Source organism: Oryx dammah, unplaced genomic scaffold (genome assembly GCF_014754425.2).
Source record: "Oryx dammah isolate SB20612 unplaced genomic scaffold, SCBI_Odam_1.1 HiC_scaffold_1, whole genome shotgun sequence".
Classification (NCBI taxonomy): Eukaryota; Metazoa; Chordata; class Mammalia; order Artiodactyla; family Bovidae; genus Oryx; species Oryx dammah.
In genome coordinates this window covers 49966251-49984672 of record NW_024070185.1, presented here as the reverse complement: position 1 = coordinate 49984672, position 18422 = coordinate 49966251, and positions in this window count along the sequence as shown.

The window sequence follows — 18422 nt, the reverse complement described above, 5'->3', positions numbered from 1 at the left end:
TGAGAAATCTCATGGACAGAGGAGCCTGGCGGGCTGCAGTCTGTGGGGTTGCCAAAGAGTGGGACACAACAACAATAAAAATCCCAGAGAGCTCTCTCCCCCTGTTTTCACTACAGAAGGATACTGTGAGAAGTTGGCAGTCTGAAACATGGAGGGTTCTCACCAGAACCCAACCATGCCAGCACCCTAATCTTGGGCTTCCAGCCTTCAGAACCATGAGAGGCAAATTTCTGTTGTTTATCATCCACCTATTCTATCAGTTGGTGGTATTTGGTATAGCAGCCTAAATAGAGATCATGTCAGCTATCATGAATATACATAGTCTTATCTTGATTCTGAACCATTGAGAAAACTCCTGAAGTCTTTACACAGAATGTATGTATCTGTTCAACAGTTTATCCTCTGAATAATGAATCAGAAAAGCTAAATACTCATATATGCCTTTTAGAGTCTATGTTTGGTGTGGAGACAGAAGAGCAAGAGTGTGTCAGAATCACTGGAACAAGGTTCTAGTTCCACCCTTTTTTAGTGATGCACTCTTAGGGAGTGGCTTAATCCTTCAGAACCATTGTTTCCTCAATTATAAAGTAGGGAAGATCATTTCTATTTCATGCATTTGTTATAAAACTTAGATAACATATGGGAAAGCATATAAGACAGTATCTTTGTATACAGAAGGCACTTAATAAACATGCAATTCCCTTAAAATCATAGTTGATGAGAGCATAGTAGGAAGCAGGTAGGCATAATCCCTATCACCATGGATGCGAATGACATCACTTGATCTAAACTGATGAGTGGTGAAAAGGGTTTCTCCTGTCACATTAAAATTTTGTTCTGTCAAAAGTGCATTTGCTTCAGCTTTCTGAAGGGTATTTAGTTAAATCAAATACATACTTTAATTTAGTCAAAACTATACATTCTCCAGAAGGCTGCAGGGATGGATTAATCTACTGATGATTTTGTAAATGCATCATGTATGCTATGACTCAACAGCAAAAATTGTAAACATCCTTGGTCTCTATCCACTAGATGCCACCATCACCCCCCAGTTATGATAAACAAAAAGGTTTTCAGAATTTCAAATATCTCCTGAGAGATACTTATCTTGTATAATCCATTTAAGAACATTTAGCCATTTAATTTTGGTGCAGAGTAGAGTAGTGATTAGTGTCTTAACCAGTAGCTAAATTATTCTGGCAACTGAGCTTGCAAATGTTTCAAACCCATATTATAATATCCATTTATATTTCCAAGCATTTTCCCCTCAGTGCTCTTACTTATTGTCCATTCAAGGGAAGGTTATATAGACAATATCACCTTGAGATTTGCAATGCTCTCACTGGATGACATTAGTATTAATAACAGAATCCAAAATTCAAGTGGCAGAAATCTTGAACCCTGGTTGCTCATTCACTGACACATTCCTAAGCTTCCTTCCAACATATAAAGTTTCAAATTTTAAGAAAGTTAACAACAAAAACTTCCCAATATCAAGTAAAATTAGATTCCTTTCATTATAAGTGTTATTAGATTGATAAAATATATAAGGTAGATTTGGGGGAACAAGTAATTATTTTCATTTAAAATGCCAACGTTTTCTAAAAAAGACTTTATATTTTTAGTGAAGTTTAAAGTTTACAACAAAATAGAGAGGGAGATAGACATTTTCCCCATATCTCCTGCTCACACACATGTGTAGCCTCCTCCATTATCAACATTACTCATCAGAATGGTAAATTTTTTTTAAACAAAGATAAAGCTATATTGACACATCACAATCACCCAAAGTCTGTAGTTTACATTAGAGTTTACTCTTGGTGTTGCACATTCTATAGGTTTGGACAAGTGTATAATGACATTTACGCAATCATTGTAATCTCATACAGAATATTTTCACAGCCTTAAAAATCCTCTGTGCTCTATTCATCTCCCCTGCTCCCACTTCTCCCAGCAACAACTAATCTTACTGTTATCTCCATTATCTCACCTTTAATATTTTTTACATTGAGCAAACAATACCTAGTCCAGTAGAAATCAAAGCTATTTAAGAGTTGAGGTCTGAACATTAGGAAAGACTGAAATCCAATTCCTTCTTGAATCTTGAGATTCATTTATTCAGCAGAAAAAAAAGAACACCAAATCATGTTTGTTGAGCGCATAAAATATTCTAGTAACTGAGTTAAATGCCTTCCTTTATGGAACTTATAGTATGTAAGCCTACTATGCAGGAAGAGTAAGAGATTTCCCTGGTTTTCATTTAGCATCTGTTCGGTTACATTCAATGAAGGGAGGTTCAGTACTTTGCAAGACTATTGATTTCACTATTGTATTCTCCTCCTGAACAATCAATTATGATTTTCTACAGTTAGAACTGGACATGGAACAATAGACTGGTTCCAAATAGGAAAAGGAGTATGTTAAGGCTGTATATTGTCACCCTGCTTATTTAACTTATATGCAGAGTACATCATGAGAAACCCTGGGCTGGAAGAAGCACAAGCTGGAATTAAGATTGCTGGGAGAAATATCAATAACCTCAGATATGCAGATGACACCACCCTTATGGCAGAAAGTGAAGAGGAACTAAAAAGCTTTTTGATGAAAGTGAAAGAGAGTGAACAAGTTGGCTTAAAGCTCAACATTCAGAAAACGAAGATCACGGCATCTGGTCCCATCACTTCATGGGAAATAGATGGGGAAACAGTGGAAACAGTGTCACACTTTATTTTTGGGGGCTCCAAAATCACTGCAGATGGTGACTGCAGCCATGAAATTAAAAGACGCTTACTCCTTGGAAGGAAAGTTATGACCAACCTAGATAGCATGTTGAAAAGCCGAGACATTACTTTGCCAACAAAGGTCCGTCTAGTCAAGGTTATGGTTTTTCCTGTGGTCATGTATGGATGTGAGAGTTGGACTGTGAAGAAGGCTGAGGGCTGAAGAATTGATGCTTTAGAACTGTGGTGTTGAAGAAGACTCTTGAGAGTCCCTTGGACTGCAAGGAGATCCAACCAGTCCATTCTGAAGGAGATCAGCCCTGGGATTTCTTTGGAAGGAATGATGCTAAAGCTGAAACTCCAGTGCTTTGGCCACCTCATGCAAAGAGTTGACTCACTGGAAAAGACTCTGATGCTGGGAGGGATTGGGGGCAGGAAGAGAAGGGGACGACAGAGGATGAGATGGCTGGATGGCCTCACTGACTCGGTGGACGTGAGCCTGAGTGAACTCTGGGTGTTGGTGATGGACAGGGAGGCCTGGCGTGCTGCGATTCATGGGATCGCAAAGAGTTGGACACGACTGAGCGACTGAACTGAACTGAACTGAACTGATGGTATGCCCACAGCCTTGCTGAAATAAAAATATGATGTCTGCATTGTTCCACTGGAGTTTTCAGTGTATTAAACACTATCAAAAAGTGCTATGAAGTTAGTTTTTCATTATTACCCTGTGTATATAAGATGGCCTGCCAGTAACACCACTTTACCTCCCTAGTACTATGACTCTAGTCTATAATTTGTTCTAAGGTCTTGCTGTTGAATATCAATAGAGCATATATGTGCATATGCATATATATTTATACATATATGTGTAGATGTATATGTGTATTTATCTGGTATAAATACTTGTCTATATATAATTTATATTTCTCTGCTTGCTTTTCAATGTGGGATATTTTACTTATTTCTAATCTTCTGGAAGCTTTTCAGCTCACTAGAAATCTCAAATATAGCCATCATAGGAGAAACCCTGTAATCCCTAACATATCATTCATCTAGAGATTTCAGCACTTCTTTAAAGTGGCAAACTTCACCTCGTACCCCTCCATTCAGTGGCAAACTTCAGTTCTGCCTTGATGACTCTTTTTCTACCTTCTAATCTGAAAGTCATTCTCCTGAGTGGTGGAGACGCCAGTCTTAAAAATATGCAAAGAAATCGATACCATAAGAATGTTTCCCAAGGTATCTTAACTTGGAAGTTGACTTCTGATAAGTCCCTTTATAAGTCTGTATATGACGAAGACTACTATTACCTGCTGCCAAGGGAGACAGCAGTAATTTTGCACGGTAGTGCTGAATATGCAGCACCACATGATGAGCTTTGATTGTTTTAATCCAGGACACAAGGCTATAAGTTGCTGCACCAGAGACCCATATTATTCTATACTCTTGCATGAGCTTCATCCATACTAGCTCAGAATCTTCTAGCAAAACCATTTCCACCACTCAAGAGTCTTGTTTTCCCCCATTATGTTCATCAAGTAAAAAGAATAATTTCTTCTTTCATAACTATCAGTGATTTTTAACCCTTGATCTCTAGGTTTTGTCATTCATTGCTATTGCTTGCATTCTACTCTTTTTTTGTTTCCCTTTCTGTACACAGGCACCAACAACATACCTTTATTTACATAAGAACCAGGTAATTCTGTCAGAAAGAATTCACAAACAGTCATTAATGGTATCCAACTCAGCTTTGCTTCCAAATAAGCAAAGGAGTTGCGTTTCTCATCTTGTATCTTCTAAGGAACATCTTTACCAAGAGACAACTTAACTACCAGAGACAGTAAATTTACTTAAAAGTGTGCAAATCCAGAAATGGTAGCATTATCTCTGTCTGCAGTCCAAGTGTGCATTAGTAGAAAGAAATTTGTCCCTGATGTATCTTACAAGGTAGAACCATGCACGGTTCTTTTCCCTCACTCATCCTGGGACATTTTTACGGTATCTTACAGCCAACTGAAATCATGAATATTTTACTGAACAGAGTGAGAAACAAATGAAGAATGTAAAACCACATAAACAGATCACGTTGCCAAACTGAATGTGAATTTAACATCCTTGAAAAACAAAATCTTTCATTTCTAACTCACAATTGAAAACACGAGTTTACTCTGATCTAAAGTTAAAAGAAGAAAATCCAGAAAATCAAAGCAATTATAACTAACCATTCATTGTTTTCATTTTTGGAATCCTCCAGGGTCCATAGAATTAAACAGTTATAACAGCTTGCACAGATTGAGAACTTCATATGTGCTAGGCACTTCATTTAAGAGGGTTCAACATATTACTTGATTTGGTTATCATAACTCGTGAACTTCCAGATTTTCAAGCTGATTTTAGAAAAGGCAGAGGAACCAGAAATCAAATTGCCAACATCCGCTGGATCATCAAAAAAACAGAGTTCCAGACAAACATCTATTTCTGCTTTATTGACTATGCCAAAACCTTTGACTGTGTGGATCACAATAAACTGTGGAAAATTCTGAAAAAAATGGGAATACCAGACCACCTGACCTGCCTCTTGAGAAACCCATATGCAGGTCAGGAAGCAACAGTTAGAACTGGACATGGAACACCAGACTGGTTCCAAATAGGAAAAGGAATACGTCAAGGCTGTATATTGTCACCCTGCTTATTTAACTTATATGCAGAGTACATCATGAGAAATGCTGGGCTGGAAGAAGCACAGGCTGAAATCAAGATTGCCAGGAGAAATATCAATAACCTCAGATATGCAGATGACACCACCCTTATGGCAGAAAGTGAAGAAGAACTAAAAAGCCTGTTGGTGAAAGTGAAAGAGGCGAGTAAACAAGTTGGCTTAAAGCTCAACATTCAGAAAATGAAGACCATGGCATCTTGTCCCATCACTTCACAGGAAATAGATGGGGAAACAGTGTCAGACTTTATTTTTTTTGGCTCCAAAATCACTGCAGATGGTGACTGCAGCCACGAAATTAAAAGATGCTTACTCCTTGGAAGAAAAGTTATGACCAGCCTAGACAGCATATTAAAAAGTAGAGACATTACTTTGCCAATAAAGGTCCGTCTAGTCAAGGCTATGGTTTTTCCAGTGGTCATGTATGGATGTGAGAGTTGGATTGTGAAGAAAGCTGAGCGCCGAAGAATTGATGCTTTTGAACTGTGTTGGAGAAGACTCCTGAGAGTCCTTTGGACTACAAGGAGATCCAACCAGTCCATTCTGAAGGAGATCAGCCCTGGGATTTCTTTGGAAGGAGTGATGCTAAAGCTGAAACTCCAGTACTTTGGCCACCTCATGCGAAGAGTTGACTCATTGGAAAAGACTCTGATGCTGGGAGGGATTGGGGGCAGGAGGAGAAGGGGACGACAGAGGATAAGGCTGGATGGCATCACGGACTTGATGGACGTGAGTCTGAGTGAACTCCGGGAGTTGGTGATGGACAGGGAGGCCTGGCATGCTTGTGATTCATGGGGTCGCAAAGAGTTGGACATGACTGAGTGACTGAACTGAACTGAGCTGAACTCGAGGAGGTGGGTGTTAATATTCTCAAGTAACTGGTGAAGAAACTGAGGCACAGCAGGGATGAGGGATGGAACCTTACAGTGTTGGTGTCAGTGTGTGGTCCACGGATGAGCAGTATCAACATCACTTCCCTCCTCTGTCCTTCTTAGGTATCCAAATTCTCTGGCCCACCTCAGATCTACTGAGATGTGGTCCAGAACCTTTATGAGTAAACACTGTATCAACCTGTGTCTTAAGCAGCCCTCTAGCTGGTTCTGGACTTCCCTGCTGGCTTAGTGGTAAAGAATCTGCCTGCCAGTGCAAGAGATGTAGGTTTGATCCCTGGGTCAGGAAGATTCCCTGGAGAATGAAATGGCAACTCACTCCAGTATTCTTGCCTGGGAAATCCCATGGACAGAGGAACCTGGCAGGATACAGTCCATTAGGGTGCAAAGAGTTGGACACGACTTAGCAACTGAGCATGCGTGCATGCTCTAGCTGATTCTAATGAGTAATGAAGTCTGAGAACAATGATTTAGATCACTCAATTAATAATGGTGGATCCATGTCTGTTTTGGCCCTTTAGCCCAACCTTTAAATGACATATTTAGTATGTAGCTTGTTCACAAGATAAGTGTTATCTGGGAGCACTTTATGAAAGCCATACTTTTTTTAACTGTTTATTAAATATTGCATGTTTTATCTGTTTGAAGAAGTCCTGAAAGCCCATGTTTCTGGACCCAGTAATTTCAGCACATGATCCCTGCAAACCAAGAAGAACTTCATGTTATGCAAGCTTTTCCCTCTCTAGTTCTAAGGAACAGACAGACAGTGGGTTATCTCTTTGCTGGGGGCAATCTGGTCGATTGACTGTCTGTACTATAGAAAATACAGCATGTCACAGTTGTTGGGGTTAAATTTCCATAGAATGTTTTTTTTTTCCAGGGACACTGCTGGTCCACGGGAGGTCACTGACCTGTACTACCATGATGTTTTTGGTTCTAAAATCTATCTACAGTCCTCTTAACCCTCATGAAATTTGATCACCTGTCATAAATCTGTGTGTCTGATTGAGAAAAGAATTGTCACTTATTTTCTCTTTCTGCCTTTTCATCATGCCATTAGTCTGGGTTGGCATTTCATCATTACTATTTTTACTCAGTATCATTAGTACCTTTGCTATGCTTCGTGCTGACTGTTACTTCAGGACTGAATGAAAGATTTAAACTCCAGTCTCTCTGAAGAAAGAAAAAAGGAACAACAACAAAAAAAACATGTTTATGATGATCACTCCCTTTGCTTCCCAGGATTAAAGGGTTACTGTATAAAACTTGGAGGCTTACCCTATTTTGTCAGAACAAAGGGTAAAATATTGAATGTGGATACAATTTAGTGAATACATTCCCATCTGCCCTTCCTTTTTATTTATATTCTGCTTTTTTATCCTTGATACTTATTAGGTGTTCAAGTCGCAATCTTAAGCACTATTAAGTGGTAAATTAAAGTTATTTTCAAACTGTTTAAAAAGCAGTATCAAAATACTGTGGCTTTGGAGGTCAACAAAGCCTGGGGAATTTTCAGTGATAAATATCATGTCAAAGACTTAAAAGACTTCTTTTCTTACCCTATTTGAAAAAGTTTTTTTTTTTTTTTCTTGGGCTGAGATAAAATCGCCAAGTAGAAATAATAGCTATTTAGCACCACCACACTTACTAACAAATAATAATTGGATGATCTGGAGGAAAAGACATTGAATTATTATCTTATGGTTGAAAAGTAAGAACTATATCCCAGGGGCTAAGGAAGTTTTCAGATGAGTAGGGCATGAATGGTGAGGGAACATTTCAATAAATAAAGGACAGTAATATACATCTTTGAATCTGTGACAGAAATGCTCAGAAACTGAATAACCCAATTTACCCATGCCCTTGTACCTAATGGGCCTAAGAAAACTTAATGCTCAGAATCTAAAAATTATCTTTTGTTTGCTAAAGGCAGTTGATGGGTGATGTGTTGGAATAGCAGCTCCCTTAGGTATGTTTCAGAAAAGTGCTTATTCTGATTTTCTGAAGAGAGTCTAAATGACCTCACTGAGAAGCTGATATTGCTTATGGTATGAAAAAGATGGAATCATTGGGTACATTAAGACAGGAAAGGATACAATTAATATTTACTCAAAAATGAATCAATGTGGAAATGAAAACAGAGCTAAGCATCAGCATTGGATGTGTCCTGTCTTATTTGAGATTCTAGATCATCAATTCAAAAACTAACAATAGGGCATTTTAAAAAGGATCTTATGCAAATTATAGGGATATGAGAAAAAATAACATTTTGTTCTTAAGATTTCTCTTCATGTATAGGAAAATAACGCCAGCATGCTCTGTTCAGTTCACAGGTAGAGGAGTAAACTCTGCATGGACTCACTGTTTGGGTCTCCCCAGAATTCATTTGTTGAAATCCTAGCCCCTGATGTGATAGTATTAGGAGGTGGGGACTTTAGGAGGTAATTAGGTCCAGATAGTGGAATCCTCTTGAGTGTGATTAGTACCCTTACAAGAGGAGACCAGAGGGCTGGCTAGCTCTTTTTTTTTTCTACCCTGTGAGGATACAGTGAGAAGCTGGCAGTCTCAGCCCTGAAGAGCACCCTGACCCAACTATGCTGGTGCCTTGATCTCAAACTCCCAGCTTCTAGAAACGTGAGAAATAAACTCCAGTTGTTTATAGACCACTCAGGGTATGGTATTTTGTTCTAGTAGAGTGAATGGACTAAGACAAACCCTTCTCCCCTTCCAGTTTAACATAATAGTTGGGACAGTGGTGCTGTGCTTAGTTGCTCAGTCATGTCTGACCCTTTGCGACTCCATGGACCGTAGCCCACCAGGCTTCTCTGTCCATGGGGATTCTTCAGACAAGAATACTGCAGTGGGTTGCCATGCCGTCCTCCAGGGGATCTTCCCTGCCCAGGGATCAAACCCAGGTCTCCCGCATTGCGGGCAGATTCTTAACCATCTGAGGCACCAAGGAAGCCCCGGGACAGTGGTACTCAATGATTTTTACTGTAACACTAAAGCAAGGCAAAGACCTTGCACTATTCTCCCACTTGACCTGTTTCCACCATCTAGTGGATTTCCAATTATCTGTATGATTATATATTGTGATGGTTGATTTTTATGTCAACTTGAATGGGCTAAGAGATGCCCAGACAGCTGGTAAAACATTGTGTCTGAGTGTGTTTTTGAGGTGTTTCTGGAAGATTAGCATTTGATTTAGTAGACTAAGTAAATAAGATCTGCCCTCACTGATGTGAGCAGGAATTAGTCAATCCGTTGGGAACCTGAGTAGAGCAAAAGGCAAGAAAGGGCAAATTCCCTTTCTCTTCTTTCATCTTCTCCTGCCCTCTGACACCTGAGCTCTTGGTTCTTAGGCTTTGGATTCCAGGCTTACATCACTGGACCTCCAGATCTTAGGCCTTCAGCCTCAGAATGGGAGTCATACCATTGGCTGCCCTGGTTTTCAGGCCTTTGGCCTTGGGCTGAATGATACCATGAACTTGCCTGATTCTCCAGCTTGCAGATGAAATGCTGTGGGACTTCTTGGTCTTCATGACAGTGTGGACCAATTTCTATAATAAATCTCCTCTGTATAAATCCAGTTGGTCCTGTTTCTCTGGAGAACCCTGACTGAGTTACCAGGGAAGCCTGACTAATGTACACAAAGTATCAAATTTACAATGTGATCTTAGTCTGAAATCTTATAGAAGAATAAGTTAGAGTTACCTATAAACTATATATAACACCATGACAATTTTAGTTTTTGAGTATCAACACTTTAGCAACTCCCTGTATCCCACCAATTAAGTTACTAGTAGATTTGTCCTTGTGTGCCTGCCTGCTTGTTGTTTCAGTTGTGTCCAACTCTTTGTGACCCTATAGATTTGCAGCTCACCAGGCTCCTCTGTCCATGGGATTCTCCATGCAAGAGTACTGGAGTGGGTTGCCATGCCCTCCTCCAGGGGATCTTCCTGACTCAGGGATTGAACCTGCGTCTCCTGTGGCTCCTGCATTGCAGGCAAATTCTTTACCACTGAGCCAAAGGGGAAGCCCGCAGTTGTCTTTAGTCTTCTGTAAAAATGAAACTCTGTGGGATTGCCATGTGCTTATAATAAGAACTATAAAGAAGGGCTTGTCATATTTACCTCAAAACTGGTCTGGAGGAATTCAAGGCCCTCCTGGTGGGCTGAGGATCACACTTTGAGCGCCACTGGTCTGTGGCATGGGCTTCAGACCTGTACTCATGCTCTAGTCCAATTAAGAGACACATACTTGGTCAAGACGGTCCACCTGTCTGCATCGAAATTTCTCCGTCTATTAAACTAGTCTGATGGTTCCTCACAGGGCTGCTGAGAAGACTAAAATGAAATTTTGTTGTAAGGTAATTGGCCCGTGGTTGGCAGATAGAAAGTAGTCAGCAAATGGTGGTCATTATTAAACATGAAAACTGCCTACCCATAGCTAAGGCTGCCTCCCCCTAGGCCAGAAAAAGCCACAAACCCAAGCACGCTGGATATGTATATCATCCTCATTTCTAGAGGCTGAGAGTCCTCCCAGAGACCCACATCTATGTTTTGGGGCTCAGTATTGAAACTCTTATGACTTGTCACATATGACAAGAAGAGCTGCCCCACAGAGCATGCCTTCTTACACATGGGACCTCATCTCCCATGCTGGTTCTTACTCCATGTAATTCTGTGACAGGTAAAATTGCACCTACCAGTTAATTCAGTAATAAATTTTTACCAAATGCACACTAACTGCCTGGGCCAGTGCTCCTTTATACTCACAGTTATCTAGCTCACAAGTTGCCTGTTATTTCAGGAAAGCATTATAAATGTTGTCATTTTTATACTAATTATAACAGCAATAATAGTTATCATAAATAACAGTACTTTTTATGGCACATTTTAATGTACATTACCATGCACAGTTAAAAATTTGAAAATTTTCACCATTTATAAATGAAACCAATTTACATAATGAAGAATTTCTTAATAAAACAGAAGGAAAGGTATTAAATAACCAGATACAAGGAAAGGAATTGCTGGCCAAACACTGGGGCTCTTCAGGGGAAAAAAAGGTGCTATATAATTCAAGTGTCATTATTATTATTATTATTTTTCCCTCTGCATGTCTGGTTCAGTTTAGACAAAACAGCTTAGGGACATAACAGTCTGTTAGCAACGTCAGCCACAATGGATAGACCACCACTTGGCATGCCATGTATCCTGTCATCATTAGTGCTCTGAGAACCAAATGCTGCATCAAACCTTTCTCAAGCACCACTCCACAACTTCTCTTCTTGCCACAAGAACTTCCACCTGTGCTGCTTTTGTTTAATATAACATGCAGTGCCAAAAGCCATCATGCATACATCTTTAAAAAAAACAGTCTTTGAAACAATGCAAAATTCATTCATAAAGGCAGCTCTTTGAAAAATTATTGAGTGCTTATTATATGCTGGATCCAGAAATTCAGTAAATAGCTTATATAATAAGATTCACATTTTAGGATTTTTATCTGAGGAAAAAAGTACAAAATCTCAACAAAAAAGCCACAGTGGAAGGCATTTTATTCTGTTGGGGGGGGGACAGTGGGAAAGGGTTGCTCTCCCGGGTTTGTGTAGCTTCCTCTAAGAACCAAGAGGTGGTGGTGCTGATGGAGGGCCAGAATGGGAGTGAAGAGCACTGTGATGGGCTAGCTGGACCCCTGGCCTCAGCATGATGCAAGCGGGAATAGTTGGTGCTGGAGTGGGCAGCAGACTGTTCTGCTGACCATGAACTAAGCTAAGCTTAAGATCTAGTCTTGCTTTTAAGGTGAGAATGTGGTTCTTGTCACCATGCTAAGACTGGGAATTTCTTTGCTTGTGCACATTTATGCCAGAAGTACAGTCTTCTAGGAGCCGTAGGCTAGGCTGAGAGAGGGGAAAACTCTTCATTCCCATTCACCCATCAAACTATTAGGAATTTGGAGGGAAACTGCCTGCATAACTATAATTCCTTATTTCTTTTGCTCTTAATTTGAATATTTCTATAGACAGGTGGGCAAATAGGACTTCCAGCAATGTCACAAGTTCTTCTACAATGAAAATTTTGGAAATCTCATAGGAAACTTTATTCTAAGAACGGAGATTCTTGGAATTGAGTACTGCTTTCTTTTAAAAGCTACAAATTCAATATGAGTGCCCTCAAGGGAAAACAAACATTTTGCTCACATAATTAGAACTTGAATATGTATAAAATATCTCTAGCATGATAAATAAGAAATTGGTAATACTTTTTATCTCTAAGGGAATGATTAGAGGTAAAGACATTTAATTGAATACTTTCTGAACCATTAAATATTATATATGTATTATTAAAATATTCTCTATGCAAAATTGAATTTAAAATAAAAATTGTTAAAATACTCTCAAAGAAACATTACTTTTAGTGGATATGTAATATTTCCTCATGTGGCTTGCCTTAATTTATTCAGTTTCATCATAAGTGGATATTTTAAGTTGATTCTAAGACTCTTTTCTCTATTATGAAATGCACAACTCTATTTACTTCTCTTAAATTCTGACAAAAGATATAGCTAAGAAAAAAAAGTCTAGTTATTTTAAAGGTTCTTGGAAACATTGAGCAAGCTATGAGAATGCTTTTCTCTTTCTGACACTGACTATTATTTTTTTCAAAATAGCAAAAGCTAAGTAAAAAATGGCCTTGTGATACCTTACGCTTACTCCTTGGAAGAAAAGTTATGACCAACCTAGATAACATATTCAAAAGCAGAGACATTAGTTTGCCAACAAAGGTTCGTCTTGTCAAGGCTGTGGCTTTTTCAGTAGTCATGTATGGATGTGAGAGTTGGACTGTGAAGAAAGCAGAGCACAGAAGAATTGATGCTTTTGAACTGTGGTGTTGGAGAAGACTCTTGAGAGTCCCTTGGACTGCAAGGAGAGCCAACCACTCCATTCTGAAGGAGATCAGCCCTGGGATTTCTTTGGAAGGAATGATGCTAAAGCTGAAACTCCAATACTTTGGCCACCTCATGCTAAGCGTTGACTCATTGGAAAAGACTCTGATGCTGGGAGGGATTGGGAGCAGGAGGAAAAGGGGACGACAGAGGATGAGATGGCTGGATGGCATCACCGACTTGATGGACATGAGTTTGAGTGAACTCTGGGAGTTGGTGATGCACAGGGAGGCCTGGTGTGCTGCGATTCATGGGGTCGCAAAGAGTCGGACACGACTGAGCGACTGAACTGAACTCAATGTTATAATATGAAAACATACTTACTCCACATTGGCTTCTACCTGTTACTTAACATAAATTTTTAGCTCTTATTTATTTTGTATCCGCAAAATGAAACTTACCAAATGCGTTGTGCTGTGCTTTGCTACCCTATGGACTATAGCCTGGAGTGGGTGGCTGTGCCCTCCTCACCAAAAGCATTACTGTGAGGAAATTATAATTTTGAAGAGAAATCTGATCAACCCTAGGTACAAGTAGACTTTAGGGTTTCCATGATTTTGGTAAAATCTGTACTATTTTAGTTTTATACTAGATGGAAGATAGAGTTATGGTCAATACAGAAGATACTATAAGATTTCAGTTTATTAATGTTTCTAGTTTGTAATTCATCTTTGAAATCTTTTACTCTCTTGATACATGAATCTATTTCAGTAAGCAAAATGTACCAAGCCATCATGAGACCCTCAATGTGGTTCCGTTCACAGTGCACCAAATGACAGATCTGAGACAAGCAGTGCCTCAGAGGATGACCAAAAATGGTGACTACAGATGACAGCTATGTGGCCCTTAGGACTTTGTGAAGATTTCTACATCCTAACTTTCAGGACTGTGGCCAAAGCATCTCAGTGGTGAATTAAGATTTCCCTTTATTCACTTTGAATAGGACCTTCACCTATAAATGAACAGACAGTTGTTCTCATAATTTGACTAAAGACACCAAGTCTGAAATGACCTCATTTCTGATCTGCCCTCTGTCTGAAATTTCCCCTTTGATTGTTTATCCTTTAAGACACTGCTATCTCTAAGGAGGGCTTCCTAGGTGGTTCTAGTGGTAAAGAACCTGCCTGCCAATGCAGGGGATGTAAGAGACATGGGTTCAGTCCCTGGGTCGGGAAGATCCTCTAGAGGAGGACATGCAACCCACTCCAGTGTTCTAGTCTGGAGAATCCCCATGGACAGAGCCTGGTAAGCTACAGTCCATAGGGTCACAAAAAGTCAGACATGACTGAAGCATCTTAGCCCACATGCACGTCTCTAAGGAATTACTTTCAAGAATAAAACCACTGCTAGGGGAGCACCACTAGGGGGGCACCACTAGAATGGTGCACAGACACAAGAGCCAGACACAACTGAGCTACTGAGCATAGGGGTGCACTGCTCTTCTGAATGTGACTTAATTGTTCATCAGTCAAGAGTTTAGCGAAGCAGTGACAGAGACATGGGTTGGGTAAGTTTCATGGAGAAGGGGACAGGGGTATGTCTAGAGCTGTCCTGAGTGCCATTACTGGAAAGTAAGTCTTTTTGAAGCAGTGGCAAAGTGTTGGCTGTCTTAAGAGATGACATATGACCAGGCAGGAGATGGCAGGATAAAAGGGGAAGTTAGAAATTTGCTAAAGAAAAATTTTCAACCCCACCACAATTTGTCTGGGGCTGGTCTTTTCCTTGGTTCAAGATAGTTCTATAGCTAGCTGTTTCTAAAACAGCTTGGATTTCTGGACTGTTTGAAGTTTACCCCATGGTCTGGCTCAGAACCCAAAATAAAGATCTGCTATGATGCAGAGTCAGAGCATGCAGACATAAGCTTGGCCCTGCTACAACTCAGCCTTAATGACCTTGGGCATATCATTGAATCTTAATCCTCAGTGTAGTTAGTTACATGTTTCTATAACACAATTGACAGTGAACTGTTACTTCAAGTGAAATCATATTTTAAGTGTATTATAAATGCTAAAATGCTCTAAAAATATAGAATGAGTATCATTGTTAGTTTCATTATTAACAATTCTCCAGGATTTTGCAAGCTTCAGGGATAGTAGAGTGAAAGAGATGGAAGATAGGTTCATAATGTTAGATCATGGATTGTTTTCATTTTTTGTTAATTGTGGTGATTTATACAGAACATACAATTCTTAAATATAAAATTCTGTGGCATTAACTACATTTACCTTGTTCTGGAACCATCACCACCACTGATCTCTAGAACTTTTCACTTTTCTTACATTGAAACTCTGTACCCATTAAACACTAACTCTCCATTCCTCCTCCCTTTAGTCTCTCAAAACCACCATTCTCTCCGTGTGCATAAATTCAACAATCTTATACAAGTAAAATCATACACCATTTGTTGGTTTGTGACTGGCCTATTCTGCTTAGCATAACGTTTTCAAAATTCATCCATGTTTCAGCATGTGTCAGAATTTCCTTCTCTTTTTTTAAAAGTTAAGTAATATTCCACTGTATGTATACATCACACTTTATTTATCCATTCATCCATTGATGAACACTCACATCACTTCCACATTTTGGCAAATGTGAATAATGCTGCTATGAACATGGGAATAGTTTTAATTTTTAAAAACTTCATTTGTACTTGGCAAATGCTAATTTCATCTCTTTTACTTTGGAGGCCATTTAATAAACAGTTGGCATTTCAATTCATGACATTTTTTTGACCGATAGGAAGGATGCTTAAAGTTGGAAGGGAAGCCAGCATTTTGCTATATACAACAAAAACAAGCCTGTTCTCACTTGGTTTTATAGAGATACGTGGAAGAAGTGCAGCCCAGTTAGAAAATGTATGGTATTGATATGTGAGCCTAAGATGTAGTCTCTGTGGCTTAAGGAGATTTAATCATCTTTTTCTCTGAACTGCAGATGGAGAGTGGGTTGTCATGGCATTCAAAGGGAGATATTTGGCAGGTTTGCCCAATGCTGGAGGAAAAGCAGAAAAGAAAGATTATCTTCTGGCACTTTGTCTTGCAGGAATCACAGATTTCAGAGCCTACAGGGCTTTTAGAGATCACTAACTGGACATGGAACAACAGACTGGTTCCAAATAGGAAAAGGAGTATGTCAGGGCTGTATATTGTCACCCTGCTTATTTAACTTATATGCAGAGTACATCATGAGAAACGCTGGGCTGGAAGAAGCACAAGCTGGAATCAAGATTGCTGGGAGAAATATCAATAATCTCAGATATGCAGATGACACCACCCTTATGGCAGAAAGTGAAGAAGAACTAAAGAGCCTCTTGATGAAAGTAAAAGAGGAGAGTGAAAAAGTTGGCTTAAAGCTCAACATTAAGAAAACGAAGATCATGGCATCCAGTCCCATCACTTCATGGCAAATAGATGGGGAAACAGTGGAAACGGTATCAGACTTTATTTTTTTGGGCTCCAAAATCACTGCAGATGGTGACTGCAGCCATGAAATTAAAAGATGCTTACTACTTGGAAGAAAAGATATGACCAACCTAGACAGCATATGCAAAAGCAGAGACATTACTTTGCCAACAAAGGTCCGTCTAGTCAAGGCTATGTTTTTCCAGTAGTCATGTATGGATGTGAGAGTTGGACTGTGAAGAAAGCTGAGCGCTGAATTGATGCTTTTGAACTGTGGTGTTGGAGAAGACTCTTGAGAGTCCCTTGGACTGCAAGGAGATCCAACCAGTCCATCCTAAAGGAGATCAGCCCTGGGATTTCTTTGGAAGGAATGATGCTAAAGCTGAAATTCCAGTACTTTGGCCACCTCATGCAAAGAGTTGACTCATTGGAAAAGACTCTGATGCCAGGAGGGACTGGAGGCAGGAGGAGAAGGGGACGACAGAGGATGCGATGGCTGGATGGCATCACTGACTTGATGGACATGAATATGAGTGAACTCCTAGAGTTGGTGATGGACAGGGAGGCCTGGTGTGCTGTGATTCATGGAGTTGCAATGCGTCGGACATGACTGAGTGACTGAACTGAACTGAATCTACTACTCCTCCCTTCTACTCCAGGATTCCAATTGATTGATGGGCAATTAATAGTCTAAGAGACTGAAGTTAGATTCCTGATCAGCACAGTCCAATAAAAATATAATGCGAACCATGTGATTTAATGTTTTTTTTTCTTAGCAGTCGCATTGAAAATGTAACAATTAACAGGTGAAAACTACTTCAATACATGTTTTATTTAACCTAGATAGGTCCCAATATTATCATATGTAATCAACATAATGAGATATTTAAGTTTTTTTAATCCATACTAAATCTTTGAAATAGGATGTGCATTTTCCCTTATATACCAATTTGGATGTCAAATTTTCAACAGTTCAAATAAAATATAGTCCTGTCAAAACTATATAGCTATGATTAATGGACAAATATTATATACCACTTTAGTATGTCAACTTAAGTTATAATGAAGAAAAATTAAATATTCTGTTTCTTAGGTGCCTAATTCTAGTGCTCAGCAGCCGCATGCAGTGGCTATTGTACTAGACAGTGCAGTTCTAGGTAATTCTCCTTTTCAGTTATAGAATTAAGGCCTGATATTTGTAACCCTGTAACAGTCCATGGGCAGTGGCCGCTGCACTAAGTGTGGCCGAGAGCTACCCCACGTCCGAGGTCAGGGGCAGCGGCCGGGAGGAGATACCCGACGTCCGAGGCCAGGGACGGTGGCCGGGAGGAGCCACCCCGCGTCCGAGGTTGGGACTACGGCAGAGAGGAGCCACCCTGCATCTGAGGCCAGGCACAGCGCCTGAGGCCAGGGCAGTGACTGGGAGGAGCAACCCCACGCCTGAGGCCAGCGGCAGCGGCCGGAAAGAGCGACCCCACATCCAAGGAGTGGTGGCTGTGTGGGCGCAGGAGGGCCTAGAGGAGCCATCCCACATTGAAGGTCAGGAAGGGCGGTGGGAGGAGATACCCCTCATCCAATGTAAGGAGCAGCGGCTGTGCTTTGCTGGAGCAGCGGTGAAGAGATACCCCATGCCCAAGGTAAGAGAAACCCAAGTAAGGTGGTAGGTGTTGCAAGAGGGCATCAGAGGGCAGACACACTGAAACCATACTCACAGAAATCTAGTCAGTCTAATCACACTAGG